Source organism: Somniosus microcephalus, chromosome 24 (genome assembly GCF_052327205.1).
Source record: "Somniosus microcephalus isolate GS21.2 chromosome 24, FLI_Smic_1.0, whole genome shotgun sequence".
Taxonomy (NCBI): Eukaryota; Metazoa; Chordata; class Chondrichthyes; order Squaliformes; family Somniosidae; genus Somniosus; species Somniosus microcephalus.
This window is the reverse complement of record NC_141010.1, coordinates 11083079-11097614: the sequence shown is the minus strand read 5'-3', so window position 1 is coordinate 11097614 and position 14536 is coordinate 11083079. Positions and strand designations below refer to the sequence as shown.

General features: G+C 48.1%; 1 long non-coding RNA gene across 1 annotated transcript; it reads right to left on the bottom strand.

Moving 5' to 3' along the window:
- Window positions 1-622: 622 nt before the first annotated feature.
- Window positions 623-13833, bottom strand: LOC147101044 (uncharacterized). The gene is made up of 2 exons (XR_015073441.1): window positions 12503-13833; window positions 623-2485 (listed from the first exon to the last, which is right to left on the bottom strand). It is a non-coding gene; the product is annotated as an uncharacterized LOC147101044 (long non-coding RNA).
- Between the last annotated feature and the right edge of the window lie 703 nt (window positions 13834-14536).

The following is a 14536-nucleotide window of genomic DNA, read 5'->3' as shown; positions in this document are numbered from 1 at the left end:
GTATATATCAATTCTCTTTTGAAAGTTACTATTGAATCTGCTTCCACCGCCCTTTCAGGCAGCGCATTCCAGATCACAGCAACTCGCTGCGTAAAAAAATGTCTCCTCATCTCCCCTCTGGTTCTTTTGCCAATCAACTTCAATCTGTGTCCTCTGGTTACCGACCCTCCTGCCAGTGGAAACAGCTTCTCCTTATTCACTCTCAAAATACTGTTCTAGTAGGTTAACCAATACAGAAATCCGACATCCGTGCAGATTCCTTAGAAGCCCAGTTTGACCTATGACACAGGCCTCTCAGTGATTTGTAAAACAGTTCTACAACATTAATTTAGTTGATGTGACACTCCCAGGGCTGTGCTGAGGGAGTGCTGCACTGTCGGAGGTGCCGTCTTTTGGTATGAGACCTTAAACCGAGGCCCCATCTGCTCTCTCAGGTGGATGTAAACGATCCCATAGCACTATTTCGAAGAGGAGCAGGGGAGTTCTTCCTGGTGTCCTGGCCAATAGTTATCCCTCAATCAACATCATTAAAACAGATTATCTGGGTCATTATCACATTGCTGTTTGTGGGAGCTTGCTGTGTGCAAATTGGCTGCCGCATTTCCTACATTACAACAGTGACCACACTTCAAAAAGGTATTTAATTGGCTGTAAAGCGCTTTGGGACGTCCGGTGGTCGTGAAAGCCGCTACAGAAATACAAGTCTTTCTTTTTATTTCTTAGAGATTTTCACATTGACGTGTTCTAACAGGCAATCAAATGCAGGGTCTGTGGGGCGGGTGGGTGGTCCATGGTTAGTGTACTTTGACCTATTATTTTCAATCAGTTCCAATACAAAACAGTTCATCCGTTACAATATTACTAAGGATTTTGAAAAAAACATTTATATTTACTCAGTCCCAAAAACAGACAAGGCAGCACAATGTGGTGCAGAGTTAGAGACTAGCCTTTCACTATTGGGAATAGGCTTCAAATACCTGCTGGGAGATGGGGTGAAATACTATATGTTGAGTGAAGGGCCCTACATAAAATGTCTTACACCTCCTCTGTACCCATCTTCCGTTTCTTCACTTGTCCCATTACTACCCCCCTTTCTATGAAACATACAAGATTCTGAGGGGGATTGACAGGGTAGATGCTGAGAGGTTGCTTCCCCCTGGCTGGACAGTCTAGAACCAGGGGTCACAGTCTCAGGATAAGGGGTCGGCCATTTAAGACTGAGATGAGGAGGAATTTCTTCACTCAGAGGGTTGTGAATCTTTGGAATTCTCTGCCCCAGAGGGCTGTGAATGCTGAGTCTTTGAGTATATTCAAGGCTGAGTTATATAGATTTTTGGACTCATGGGGAATCAAGGGATATGGGGATCGGGCGGGAAAGTGGAATTGAGGTCGAAGATCAGCCATGATCTCACTGAATGGTGGAGCAGGCTCGAGGGGCTGAATGGCCGACTCCTGCTCCTATTTCTTATGTTCTTATGTTCTTTTGCCTTGCACCATCATCCCTTTTGTCATGTAATCATTCCTGCCACCAATATTCCAGTTAGTCTTTTTGGGTTCCCAGCCCATTTAAGGGGCTGCGCGGGCCCTTTAAAAATACTGCGCATGCACGGTTCTCCCCACTGAGAAGCCAGTGAGCCGGCTGCGCGGGAGGTCCAGAGAGCTGCGCATCCACGCAGCTTAAAGGGAACATCGCTCTCCACCCATTAAATCTCTAACTTTTTCCAGTTCTGATGGGATGGTCATCGACTCCGTTTCTCTCTCTCCACAGATGCTGCCTGATCTGCTGAGTATTTCCAGCAGGTTCAGATATTATTTCAGATTTCCAGCATCTGCAGTATTTTGCTTTTGACTAAATGTGTCTAGTTGGTCTTGATTCTGAACTTGCGTAAGTAGATATCATAAAGTATGAGAGAAGCTCCCCGTGTATCTCTTGTGGATTGTTAATCTAACTTTCCTTTCACTAATATTCAGACCACTGCAACATGTCTACCGTATACAATACTTGTGTGATTTGTCATTCTGTTTTTAAAAAAAAGTGGGGCCATCACTACAGATGTGTTAATGGGAGAAGTAGTTAAGACCCAATGGGCACAGCAATGTGAAGCATCTGGAAGCCACATCGAACTGAATGGACGTCACTTGTTAATCCACTGACAGAGTTCACGGTGGATCAGTCCTGAAGCTACGCAGGTGTTTCCGTGTTCTAACAGCTTAAACATCTCGTCCGAAGGCACAGTCTATCCCAAGCGGCCAGGAGCGTTCATCTGCCAACAGCTCAGGATCTTCTGGAAAATGTGGGAGGGATGAATTTTTTTTTTTTCTTGGAAGGCTCTGGGCGTTCATTGATCTTTGTGACAGTGAGTAGGTTGAGCTCAACATCTGCTGGTGCTCAAAATAATTCTGCACAACTCCACCGGGGAGACAAGTCCCCGAAAGATGTTCTCGACAGTCCATCGTGGAGCCTCCCATCTGTGCGGGAGGCCAGCTGCAGAAAAAAAGTACAGTTTGACTGAGTGACAAAAGGCACAAAGGTCATTGTGCACGGAATATGCAACCATTATAGTCCTCAAAGAAACGGTAGGCAGATTAATCTTTACAGTTCAACAATCAGATTGCCCTGAGGATAAGCAACAGTCAGTTACTGAGAGCCAAATAACCTTTAATCTTAGACTTCTTAAAGCAAAATACCCGTACACAACCGACGAGACAGTAACAACTTACACTTATATAGCTCTTGAAAAGAGAAGGCTGAGGGGGTGACCTAATAGAGGTCTTTAAAATTATGTAAGGTTTTGATAGAGTGGATACAGAGAGAGTGTTTCCACTTGTGGGGACGAGCATAACTAGAGGCCATCAATATAAGATAGTCACAAGGAATCCAATAGGGAATTCAGGAGAAACTTCTCTACCCAGAGAGTGGTGAGAATGTGGAACTCGCTACCACAGGAAGTGGTTGAAGTGAATAGTATAGATGCATTTAAGCGGAGGCTACTTAAGCATGGAGTGTGAGGGCTGCATGGTGGAATAGTTATGTGATTGTGAGCATAGATAGGGAATGGGTAAGGGTGCATGGATGTGAGTGTCTAGTGGTATGTGGAGGAAGAGATTGCTAAAGCTGAGTGCTGGTGAGGAAAGGCAATGGGGATCAGATTGAGGGTAATGGAAACTTCATACAGTACTTACTTTTCCAGTGCGATGCAGGTCATGGAATCTTTTCCTGCACTGCATCCAGGTGTGCCATGGGAGCCCCAAGGAGTTGACTTCACCAGCCACCTGTAGCCACACAGCCTTGGTCTGACTGGGAGGCCTCTTCCTCCCTGAAGAAGGGAACAGGACCTCCCTGTGGGCCCTAGCACCATCCAGCAATGCCTGGAGTGAAGCCTCATCAAATTTGGGGGCAGCTCTTTGTAAAGTCTGTAGGTATTATGGCGAATTAATACACAGACTACAAGAGTAACTTTAACAGGACTTTACTATTCGAAGGTCAGGGCGAATCTGCCCAATAAATCCTGACACAGCACTTATATACTGGTGTGGTCACCGTCGGTATTACAGTATACAGCAGCCAAGATAAAGTAGTGCCACACCTAAAATAGTTCTCTTAAAGGTGGACGGTTACATACAATATTTCTCTTAAAGGTAGAACAGTTACATACACTACAATCCTCCCTTTTTAGCTTACAACATACTTATTCCCCATTAACATAACATCATAACATATATACAATTTATGCAAAACAGTTCACAGATTCAGTCTCTCTGGAGGCTTCCTGACTCTGTCCGGATAACGCCTCGGTGGTGTAGTAGTTTTCGGCGGGGTAGTAGGTTCTTCTGGCAAGGTCGATTTGGCTTGAAGGACAGTGTCAGGTTCATCTGATTCCAGTATTACCAGATCGGAGGTAGGTGCTCTGGGTATCTCTGCTTCAACATTAGCCGTGTAAGGTTGTGGAGTAGGTTGGTCCTTTGTGGATGACCCTATGATCTGGTCAACATGGCGCCTTATTATGCTGTCACCAATGTCCACGGTATACATCAGCGGCCCTAGCCTTTTCCCAATAGTTCCAGGCTGCCATTTCTCGGTACGGTAGTCCCGGGCCAAAACTTGTTGACCTATCTGAAAGGATCTAGTTGGCCTTTCATTCATGCCCTGAAATTGCCGGTTCTCTACATCCCTTCTGACGTTTGGCTTAATCAAATCCAGCCGGCATCTTAGTCTTCTATTGAAAAACATCATGGCGGGAGTTTGGTTTGTGCCCGCATGTGTTGCATTCCTGTACGCCAACAAGAAGTTATCTACCTTATGTTGTAGGTTGATGTCTTCATTACCCATGGCCTTTATGGCCTTCTTGAAGGTCTGGACAAACCTTTCAGCTAATCCATTGGTGGCGGGATGGTATGGGGCTGACGTGTAGTGCTTGACCCCATTCCTTTTTAAGAACTTCCTGAATTCTTCGGACACAAATTGCGGTCCATTATCAGAACAGATCTGTTCCGGCAGCCCATTCCTGGCAAATATGGTCCTTAATACTGTGATGGTTTTTTCCGTGGTGGTGGAGGACATCTTTATTACCTCCGGCCACTTGGAGTGTGCATCCACCGCGATTAGAAACATTGAGTCCATAAATGGACCAGCAAAGTCGACGTGTACCCTTTGCCAAGGAGATGAGGGCCACTCCCATGGATGCAGAGGAGCTTGTGGTGGCGCGTTTTGGACCTTCTGGCATCCTAGACAGCTCTTGGTTATTTCTTCGATGTCTCCATCAATACCTGGCCACCACACAAACGCTCTTGCTAGGTTCTTCACTTTCACTCCACCCAGATGCCCCTCGTGAAGCTCCTTTAGCACCTTATGCTGAAGTTTGGGTGGAATCACCACTCTAGATCCACACATCAAGGTTCCTCGGCACACTGACAGCTGTTCTTTTCTTTGCGAAAATGCGGGCAGCGTTGGTTCGCCATGTGCTGGCCATCCCTCCACTGTTAAATCATAGACTCGTGAGAGAGTCGGGTCATTTCTTGTTTCATTTTCGATCATCGAATTTGTTACTGGTAGACATTCCACTATGGATGAGTGGAACATCTCTACCGGGTCCACTGTAGCCGCCTCTTCTACTACTGGCAACGGTAGGCGCGATAACCCATCAGCATTTCCATGCTGTTTGGACCTTTTGTATTCGATGTCATATTGGTGTGCCCCAAGTAACACGGACCACCTCTGTAGCCTTTGCGCTGTCATAGTGGAAACGGCCTTGTTAGGGTTGAATATGGACACCAACGGCTGGTGGTCTGTCAGTAATGTGAACTTCTTGCCCTGCAGGTAATGATTGAATTTCTTTACTCCCCACACAAGGCTGAGGGCCTCCCTATCTATCTGAGCATAATTTCGCTCAGCGGAGGTCAATGATCGGGACGCAAATGCGACTGGCCTTTCCAAGCCATTTGGTAACTTGTGTGAAAGTACTGCTCCAATTCCATAAGGGGGAGCATCACAAGCTAGACGAAGAGGTAACGTTGGGTTGAAATGAGCCAACACTTCCTCAGAGGTAATCACCGCCTTGCTTCTGCGAAAGGCCTTCTTACAGTCCTCGCTCCACTTCCATGGTACTTCTTTCCGCAACAGAGCATTCAGCGGATGCAGCACCATGGATAGATTTGGCAGAAACTTGTGGTAATAATTAATCAACCCCAGAAACGATCTCAACTGTGATACATTTTCCGGAGCGGGGGCCTTCACGACAGCTTCTATCTTGTCAGGTGACTTGTGCAGCCCCTCTTGGTCAATGACATGACCGCAGTACGAGATCCGTTTCTGGAAGAACTCGCATTTCTGGCGATTAACTCGAAGGCCATATTCCTTCAACCTGGTGAGCACCAGTTTCAAATTTGTGAGGTGTTCCTCCTCGGCTTCTCCCGTAATCAGGATATCGTCCAAGTAACACTGCGTGCTTGGAATACCCTGTAAGACCTGCTCCATGGCCCTCTGCCAAATTGCTGGAGCCGAAGCTACTCCAAAAACCAGTCTATTATAACGATACAAGCCTCTGTGCGTGTTGATTGTGAGATACTGGCGCGACTCTTCCTCGACTTCCATTTGTAAGTATGCTTGTGCCAGGTCTATCTTGGTGAAGTGTTTCCCGGCAGACAATGAAGCAAAGATATCCTCAATCTGCGGGAGCGGGTATTGTACCGTGTGAAGCACCGGATTAACTGTGATCTTGAAGTCTCCGCAGATGCGGACCTTTCCCGGTCCCCCTGGCTTGTTACTTGATGAAGACTTCATGACGGGAACAATGGGCGTGGCCCACTCACTCCAGTCCATCTTAGACAGTACCCCTGAATGTTCAAGCTCTTCCAGTTCTGCCTCCACAGCAGGTCGTATCGCGTAAGGTACCGATCTGGCTTTGAAAAATTTTGGGCTTGCATGTTCTGCAATCTTGATTTTTGCTTTAATTCCTCTCAGTGTTCCCAGTCCTTGCTGGAATACCTCTTTAGCTTCGTCCAATATTCTGGACAACCGTTCAGGTTTGACATCTTCCTTTCCGGAATCTACCGTCATTGTGTTTAGTGAATGCCAGTCTATCTTTATTTTCCTGATCCACTCCCGTCCCAGAAGTGGTGGACCTCCCTTGGGCAGCACATACATGTCGATCCCTTGGTGATCTTTGTCCTTGTATCTCACCTTGACTTTTATCTTTCCGATGGGGTATACTTTGTGCCCCGTGTATGTCTGCAATACTATCTCCGTATCCCGTAGGGGAATATGTTTGAATAACTTTTTGTAATCTTGCTTATTCATGACCGTCAACGCCGATCCGGTGTCCACTTCCATCTTCACTTGGACTTTTGCAATCTGTAGTGTGACCCAGATAGTTTGTCGGTCAGCTTCTTTACTCACATTGTGAATCCTCAGACTACCCAGTTCCTTGCTGTTGGAGTCTGAGTCCGAATTCTGTTCATCTGGACTCTTCCCAGTCACCTTATGTACCTTTCTGTACTTCTTCTGCGGTGACTTATTATTGCTGGTCTTCTTTCCTGACCGGCATACCTTAGCTATGTGACCAAGCTTGCCACATTTTCTACATTCCTGGTTTTTAAACCAGCATTGGTTCTGGTCGTGTGTTGTCTTCCCACAACGATAACATTTCGTTGTACCCGAAGTCATTTGATCCACACTGAGTACCGCTGTCTTCCGCTGCATTTCTGCCGTGCCTCTCGCTGCGGCTTCGTGCGATGCTGCAATAAGGACAGCCTTATCAAGTGTAAGATCGTTCTCTTCGAGCAGTCGTTTTTGTGTTCCTTCCTTCGACATCCCGCACACGAACTTGTCTCTCAGTGCCTCTGTCAGATTTACCCCAAACTGACAGTATTTTGCTAGCCTACGCAGTTCAACCAGGTACTCCGCGTTGCTTTCCTCTTTTCGTTGCGTTCTCACGTAAAATTTTGATCGTTCCGCTAACATCAGCGGTGCGGGGTTAAAATGATCCTCAGGACAGCAACAATATTAGCGAAAGACTGATCCGCCGGTTTAGCTGGTGATAGAAGATGCTTCAATAACCCGTATGTCTTCGCACCCATTGAGTTTAGTAAGGTTAGAGCTTTGTCATAATTTGCTATCTTATTGACCTTACAATATATCTCGATGCGTTCTACAGACGTGGCCCAATCTTCCACATCGGAATCGAAACCGTTGATGTTACTACGCTTAGGCATCTTCACACTCTTCCTGAGAAACAACAACGAAATATTTCTTTAACTTTTTTTTTCAAAATGGCGGTTTCCCGCGCTTGTCTTCTTTCCCCGCCCACTTTCAAAATGGCGGTTTCCCGCTTCTGTCTTCTTCCCCGCCTACTGGCGGCTTCCCGCATTTCTTCCCCTGGCGGGAGGGGTAAGCTTTTCCCTCGGGCGACGACCGCTGGCTTTCGGGGTTCGCAGCCTGCGCGTCGGCTTCAGTGCGTTCCTTGTTCCCTTTTCTCGGCAGGGCAACCGGCGCTGGGTACAACCCGTTGACGGTGAACAGTTTCAGCCGCTGGGCTGGATCTCGCTCAGTCTCCCTCGCTCGGGCTCTGTCTCTCCCGCTCGCTCGGGCTCTGTCTCTCCCTCAGCGGCTTCCAATCGCGCCTCCCAGCCCTCTCGCAGTCCGGTGCTTTCCTCCCGGCTGCGGCTGAGTTCTCCGCGATTTATTTATTTTTATATCTTCCCGCGCCTTACGATCCCGGTCGCAGCGCTTCGTGGCCTCGGTCGCTGCCCGGCCTTTTTCACTCCAATCGCGCCTCCCAGCCCTCTCGCAGTCCGGTGCTTTCCTCCCCGGCTGCGGCTGAGTTCACCGCGGTTTATTTATTTTTATATCTTCCCGCGCCTTATGATCCCGGTCGCAGCGCCTCGTGGCCTCGGTAGCTGCCCGGCCTTTTTCGCCGGTCGTGGTCTAGCTGTCTCACAACGCCGTTGCGTCTCCCAGCCCGCTTGTACCGCGGCTTCCGTGCTCCACGCTGCCCCAGTCTCAGCGCCTCTGGGTCCGACTTCTGTCCGGCTCCTTTCCCCCGACCGTGGTCGAGTTCACCGCCCTTATCCTCCGTTTATTTTTTTTATTTTCCCTTTACTCACAGTCACCGTGGCCGACTTGCTTCTCGTGCTGATCGGCTCACTCACCACCGTGGCAGAAGGGACAATCAGTGCCTGTTGCTGATGGAAGGCTTCGTGTCTGAATTCTTCCTTCTTCCTTGCTCTGCAGACTCGAGTTTTCTCTCAGCAGAACGACGAGGGCGGTGCCTCTTCTCGACGCTCGTTAACTGCTTCGGAAGTATTGTTGCCGTAGGGTAAGATCGAACTCGTCGCCACTGTAAAGTCTGTAGGTATTATGGCGAATTAATACACAGACTACAAGAGTAACTTTAACAGGACTTTACTATTCGAAGGTCAGGGCGAATCTGCCCAATAAATCCTGACACAGCACTTATATACCGGTGTGGTCACCGTCGGTATTACAGTATACAGCAGCCAAGATATAGTGCCACACCTAAAATAGTTCTCTTAAAGGTGGACGGTTACATACAATAGTTCTCTTAAAGGTAGAACAGTTACATACACTACACTCTTGCCCTCCCACCGGCCGTTGCTCCTGCAGGCTCCTGTGCCATCTCAATGGTGAAGTTTGGAAGCCTGCAGAAGAAGCAAGGCTTGCTGTGGACCTTAAAAGCAGCAGCAATGATGACGTCATATTCTGCGACTTTCTGACTGGAAATACTCAATTGCCAAAGCTTCCCACACGTTGGAAATCAATTGGCCAATTGAGTTAAAATTGCATCAATCTCACAGACCCATTTAGATTCGTGTGGGAAACACCAAATTCGGGGAACCCGCCAATTCCCCGCACCTGAGTCAAAATCGACCCCGTTGTGTGCAGATAGAGACTCCATTCACAGGGTGGTGGTTAATTGTCAGCATGTCATTGTCAGACAGCCACTTTCATCTCAGTAAATTTGTTTAAATCGACCTAATGGTAAGAAGCACGGGGGACTCCTTTGGAGATGAATGAAAGAAAATCTCAAACTCCTCCACTATCAACCAACTCTTTCAAGGTCTCTGCCTGTCCTCCATCCCCACGTCTGATATTTGTGAGGGGATAATGCACTTATTATTCTCAAAAATTGAGTTGATTGGCTCATCTGCTTCAACCTACTCTATGCCCTCTAACCATCTGAACTCACCCCAGTCCCACTCTCAACACACTCTAGCTTCTCCCCTAACTCCACCCCAAACCTCATCAGTCACATCTCATGAGATCCACCTCTTGTTCTTTTGACACCCGCCCACTTCAGTTCCTCACCGGTCTGTATCCTCTCCTTGGCCCAGTGCTTACTGATATCAACTGCTCCCTCTCCTCCCTTTCAGAATTGCTGTAATCACCCCATTCCTTAGAAAGCCTACCCTCAACTCTTCTGCTCCCTCTGGTTACCACTCCATTTCTAACTGTCCTTCCTCTTCAAGGTTCTGGAATGTTCCATTGCTACAAATTGCACATCATTCTCTCTTTGACTTCCTTCAATCTGGCTTTGGTCCTTCCCACAACACTGAGTCTGTCCTAGTCAAAGTCACCAATCGCATTCTGTATGACAGTGATGTTTTGGCGTTGTCTCACCTCGATGTCTCTGCACTTTTCCATGTGGTTTGTGACATCGTCCTCTTGCATTGGCTTTTCTCCATGGTCCACCTCCATGGTACTACCCTCGCATAGTTCCACTGCTGCCTGTTCCAATATAACCAGTACATCTCCAAGAAAAGCTGGGGTGGTTTTCTTTGGAGCAGAGAAGAATTTTAAAATGATGGAGGATTTTTATGGAGTAGATAGGAAGAAACTGTTTCCACTGGCAGGAGGGTCGATAACCAGAGGGGACAGATTTAAGATAATTGGCAAAAGAACCAAGGGCGAGATAAGGAGGTTTTTTTTAACACAGCGAGTTGCTGCGATCTGGAATGCACTACCTGAACGTGTGGTGGAAGCAGATTGAATAGTAACTTTCAAAAAGGAAGTGGATAAATACTTGAAAAGGAAAAGTTTGAAAAGGAAAAATTTGCAAGGCTTACAGGGAACGAGCAGGGGAGTGGGACTAACTGAATGGCTCTTACAAAGCCGGCACAGGCACGATGGGCCGAATGGCCTCCTTCTGTGCGGTAAGATTCTATGATTCATATGAGGGAGAAGGGAATAGAGGGTTATGCTGATAGAGTTAGATGAGGAAACATGGGAGGAGGCTCGAGTGGAGCATAAACGCAGGCAGCGCAAGGAGCGCACGTCAACCCAAGCACCCCACCCACCCGCCCCTTCAACCACCGTCTGCCCCACCTGTGACAGAGACTGTAGGTCCCGCATTGGACTCATCAGTCACCTGAGAACTCATTTTTAATGTGGAAGCAAGTCATCCTCGGTTCCGAGGGACTGCCTGAGAAGAAGAAATGCCGGCATGGACTGGTTGGGCCGAATGGCCTGTTTCTGTGCTGTATATCCCATGTAATCCTAAGTAAGCTCCCACTGAGGTTCAGTTCCATGGGAGCCGGCAGCCCCTCCAATATTACAACCCACATTTATTTGTGCACCCAGAGTATCAGAGGCTGTTTGACTGTGGGGCCACCACCAAGAACAACAACTTGCATTTATATAGCACCTTCAATGTAGTAAAACGTCCCAAGGTGCTTCACAGGAACGATTATCAAACAAAATTTGACACCGAGCCACATAAGGAGATATTAGGACAGAAAGCTTGGTCAGAGAGATAGGTTTTAAGGAGCGTCTTGAAGGAGGAGAGAGAGGTGGGGAGGTTTAGGGAGGGAATCCCAGAGCTCAGGGCCCAGGCAGCTGAAGCCACGGCTGCCAATGGTTGAGCGATGAAAATCAGGGATGCACAAGAGGCCAGGATTGGAGGAGTGCAGAGATCTCTCGGGTTGTAGGGCTGGAGGAGGTTACAGAGATAGGGAGGGGCGAGGCCATGGTGGGATTTGAAAACAAGGATGAGAATTTTAAAACGGGAGCGTTTGTGGACTTGGTTTAATGTCTCATCCCAAAGACGGCACCTCCGACAGTGCAGCACTCCCTTAGTACTGCACTGGGAGTGTCAGCCTAGATTATTGGCTCAAGTCTCTGGAGTGGGGCTTGAGCCCACAACCTTCTGGCAGAGACGAGAGAGTGCTACCCACTGAGCCATGGCTGACACTGAAGGTTTACGGAGTTCTGTAAAGCAGTTGACGGGGGAGGAGGTAAGGGGGGCAGAGACTAAGTTGGTAGGTTTAAAAGGACGAGTGGGAATTAATGCAAGGCAGCCATTCTCAGTGTAAAAGCTAAAGATGTGCTGGTGGCAGAAAAATGCAGTAGGTACTTTCTGGAGCAAGAGAGGCTGCGTCAAAGGTTATCGAGAATTGGAGAGTTGAAGGTTGGGGGAGGAGATCATTAATGAAACTGGGGAGGCAAACAGTAGTTTTTTTAATCAAGAGTTATATACAAAAGAAGATTTTCCAAATAGGCATTAATCTATGTATTGAAGGGAAGGTGCCTACACCTTTAAGAGCCAAATGCAAACCCTCAGCGGCAACATCCATCAGATTCGACCAAGACTGAAGATCTCGCTTCTGCAGACAGTTTATTGGATCTGATGGCACTCATCTGCTTTTTAATTTGCTCCCCCAGTTGTCAATCACCGTGTCCGGGCGAAATGATTTGGTATTCACCCCCCATGAAATAAACAAATTAAAACCGGGTGGCATCATTATTTCTAATGAAATCTTTGAGCCAGAATCGGATTTTGCACCGAGAATAAAACCCAACTGCAAAGGGACAAAAATCCCAGCATTTTATTTTTTTGCATTTAGAGTTTTCGCTTTTTTTTGCCAATTAGACGAGGTTTTTTGCAAACGGGAGTGCAATTTGCAATCCCAGGACTCGTATTTACCTTGATGCAAGTTGTTGAAAAATCTGCAACAACAAAAAAAAATTAAGTAATATTTAAACACAAACCTGTCGGATAAAACGCAATGACAAACCATCTCTCGTGGACCCCACGGCCACCGCCTTGCAGCTGTGTCGGATCCCCATTTCTTACAGGACGTAGATGATATAGGAGAGAATCACCAAACTCACAATGGCAAAAAACATGAGCAGAAAAATGTCCAGCATTCTGAATAGATTGAAAAAGAGAGTGAGAGGATTCTGATACACTGGCTTTCAATGATGACTCGTTTTTAAAAGGGGGGGGGGGGGCGCAAAAGAGTGAGACACCAAGAGCCTATTGAGGGAAGTGCATAATGACTTGAAGTCAATAGTCACAAACTGAGAGAGCAGCGATCAGAATTAGGAAATCAAGTCAGGGCTGCTGCTACCCCAGATCCGTTAGACTGTGTGGTGTGTGTGTGGGGGGAGGGGGGAGGATAGGGTTGGACTGGGTTGTGGTCAGCGCTCCTCCAAATCAGGCCTCTTCTGCATCCCCCAACTTCCTTCGCCCCCACCATTGGCGGCCGTGCCTTCAGCCGTCTAGGCCCCAAGCTCCGGAATGCCCTCCCTAAACCCCTCCCCTCTGACTCTCCTTTAAGATGCTGCTGAAAACCAACCTCTTTGACCAAGCTTTTGGTCACCTGTCCTAATATCTCCTTATGTGGCTCGGCACCAAATGTTGTTTGATAATCGCACCTGTGAAGCGCCCTGGGATGTTTTACTACGCTAAAGACGCAATATAAATGCAAGTTGTTGTTGGTGTAAACATCTGACATGGTCAAACTGGCATTCGGCTATCGATGGTCTTTGTGTCGATTAGTCTGCCCACCAGAAAATGTCCCTGGCTGACTTCCTGGTCTGAGTAAGCTGATCGCAATGGGATGCTTGTAAGAGATATGAAAATTAACTAGCGACGGAGAAGAAAAAATCAACCATGATCCCTGCTAGAGTCTGTGTGGATGTAGGGGGAGGACCATACCTTGAGAACCTACTGTCAACAAGGGCAGACGCAATGACGCAGTCCAACACTGCCTTCGGTGTGCCAGTGCAGCCTTCGGTCGCTTGAGGAAGGGTGTTTGAAGACCAGGACCTCAAACCCAGCACCAAACTCATGGTCTACAGAGCAGTAGTGATACCCACCCTCCTGTATGCCTCAGAGACATGGACTATGTACAGCAGGCACCTCAAAGCAGTGGAGAGGTACCACCAATGCTGCCTCCGCAAGATCGTGCAAATCCATTGGCAGGATAGGCGCACCAACATCAGTGTTCTCGCTCAGGCCAACAGCCCCAGCATCGAAGCTTTGCCCACGCTCGATCAGCTCCGATGGACGGGCCACATCGTCCGCATGCCCAATACAAGACTCCCAAAACAACACTCTACTCGGAGCGCCAACACGGCAAAAGAGCCCCACGTTGGCAGAGGAAACACTTCAAGGACACCCTCAAAGCCTCCTTGAAAAAGTGCAACATCCCCACCGACACCTGAGAATCCCTGGCCCAAGACCACACAAAGTGGAGGAGAAGCATCCGGGAAGGCGCCGAACACCTCGAGTCTCTTCGCCGGGAGCAAGCAGAACCCAAGCGCAAACAGCGCAAGGAGCGCACGTCAACCCAAGCACCCCACCCACCCGCCCCTTCCACCACCGTCTGCCCCACCTGTGACAGAGACTGTAGGTCCCGCATTGGACTCAGTCACCTGAGAACTCATTTTTAGTGTGGAAGCAAGTCATCCTCGGTTCTGAGGGACTGCCCAAGAAGAGGGGAAGGACTGGGCTGTGGTCTGCACTCCTCCAACTCTGGCCTCTTGTGCATCCCTCCCTTCCTTCGCCCCGCCATGGGCAGCCGTGCCTTCAGCCCTCTAGGCACCAAGCTCCACAATGCCCTCCCTAAACCCCTCCAACTCTCCTTTAAGATGCTGCTGAAAACCATCCTCTTGGACCAAGCTTTTGGTCACCCATCCTAATATCTCCTTATGTGGCTGGGTGTCAGTGCTGTCGGATTACGCTCCTGTGAAGCACCTTTGGACATTTTACTACATTAAAGGCGCTATATAAATGCA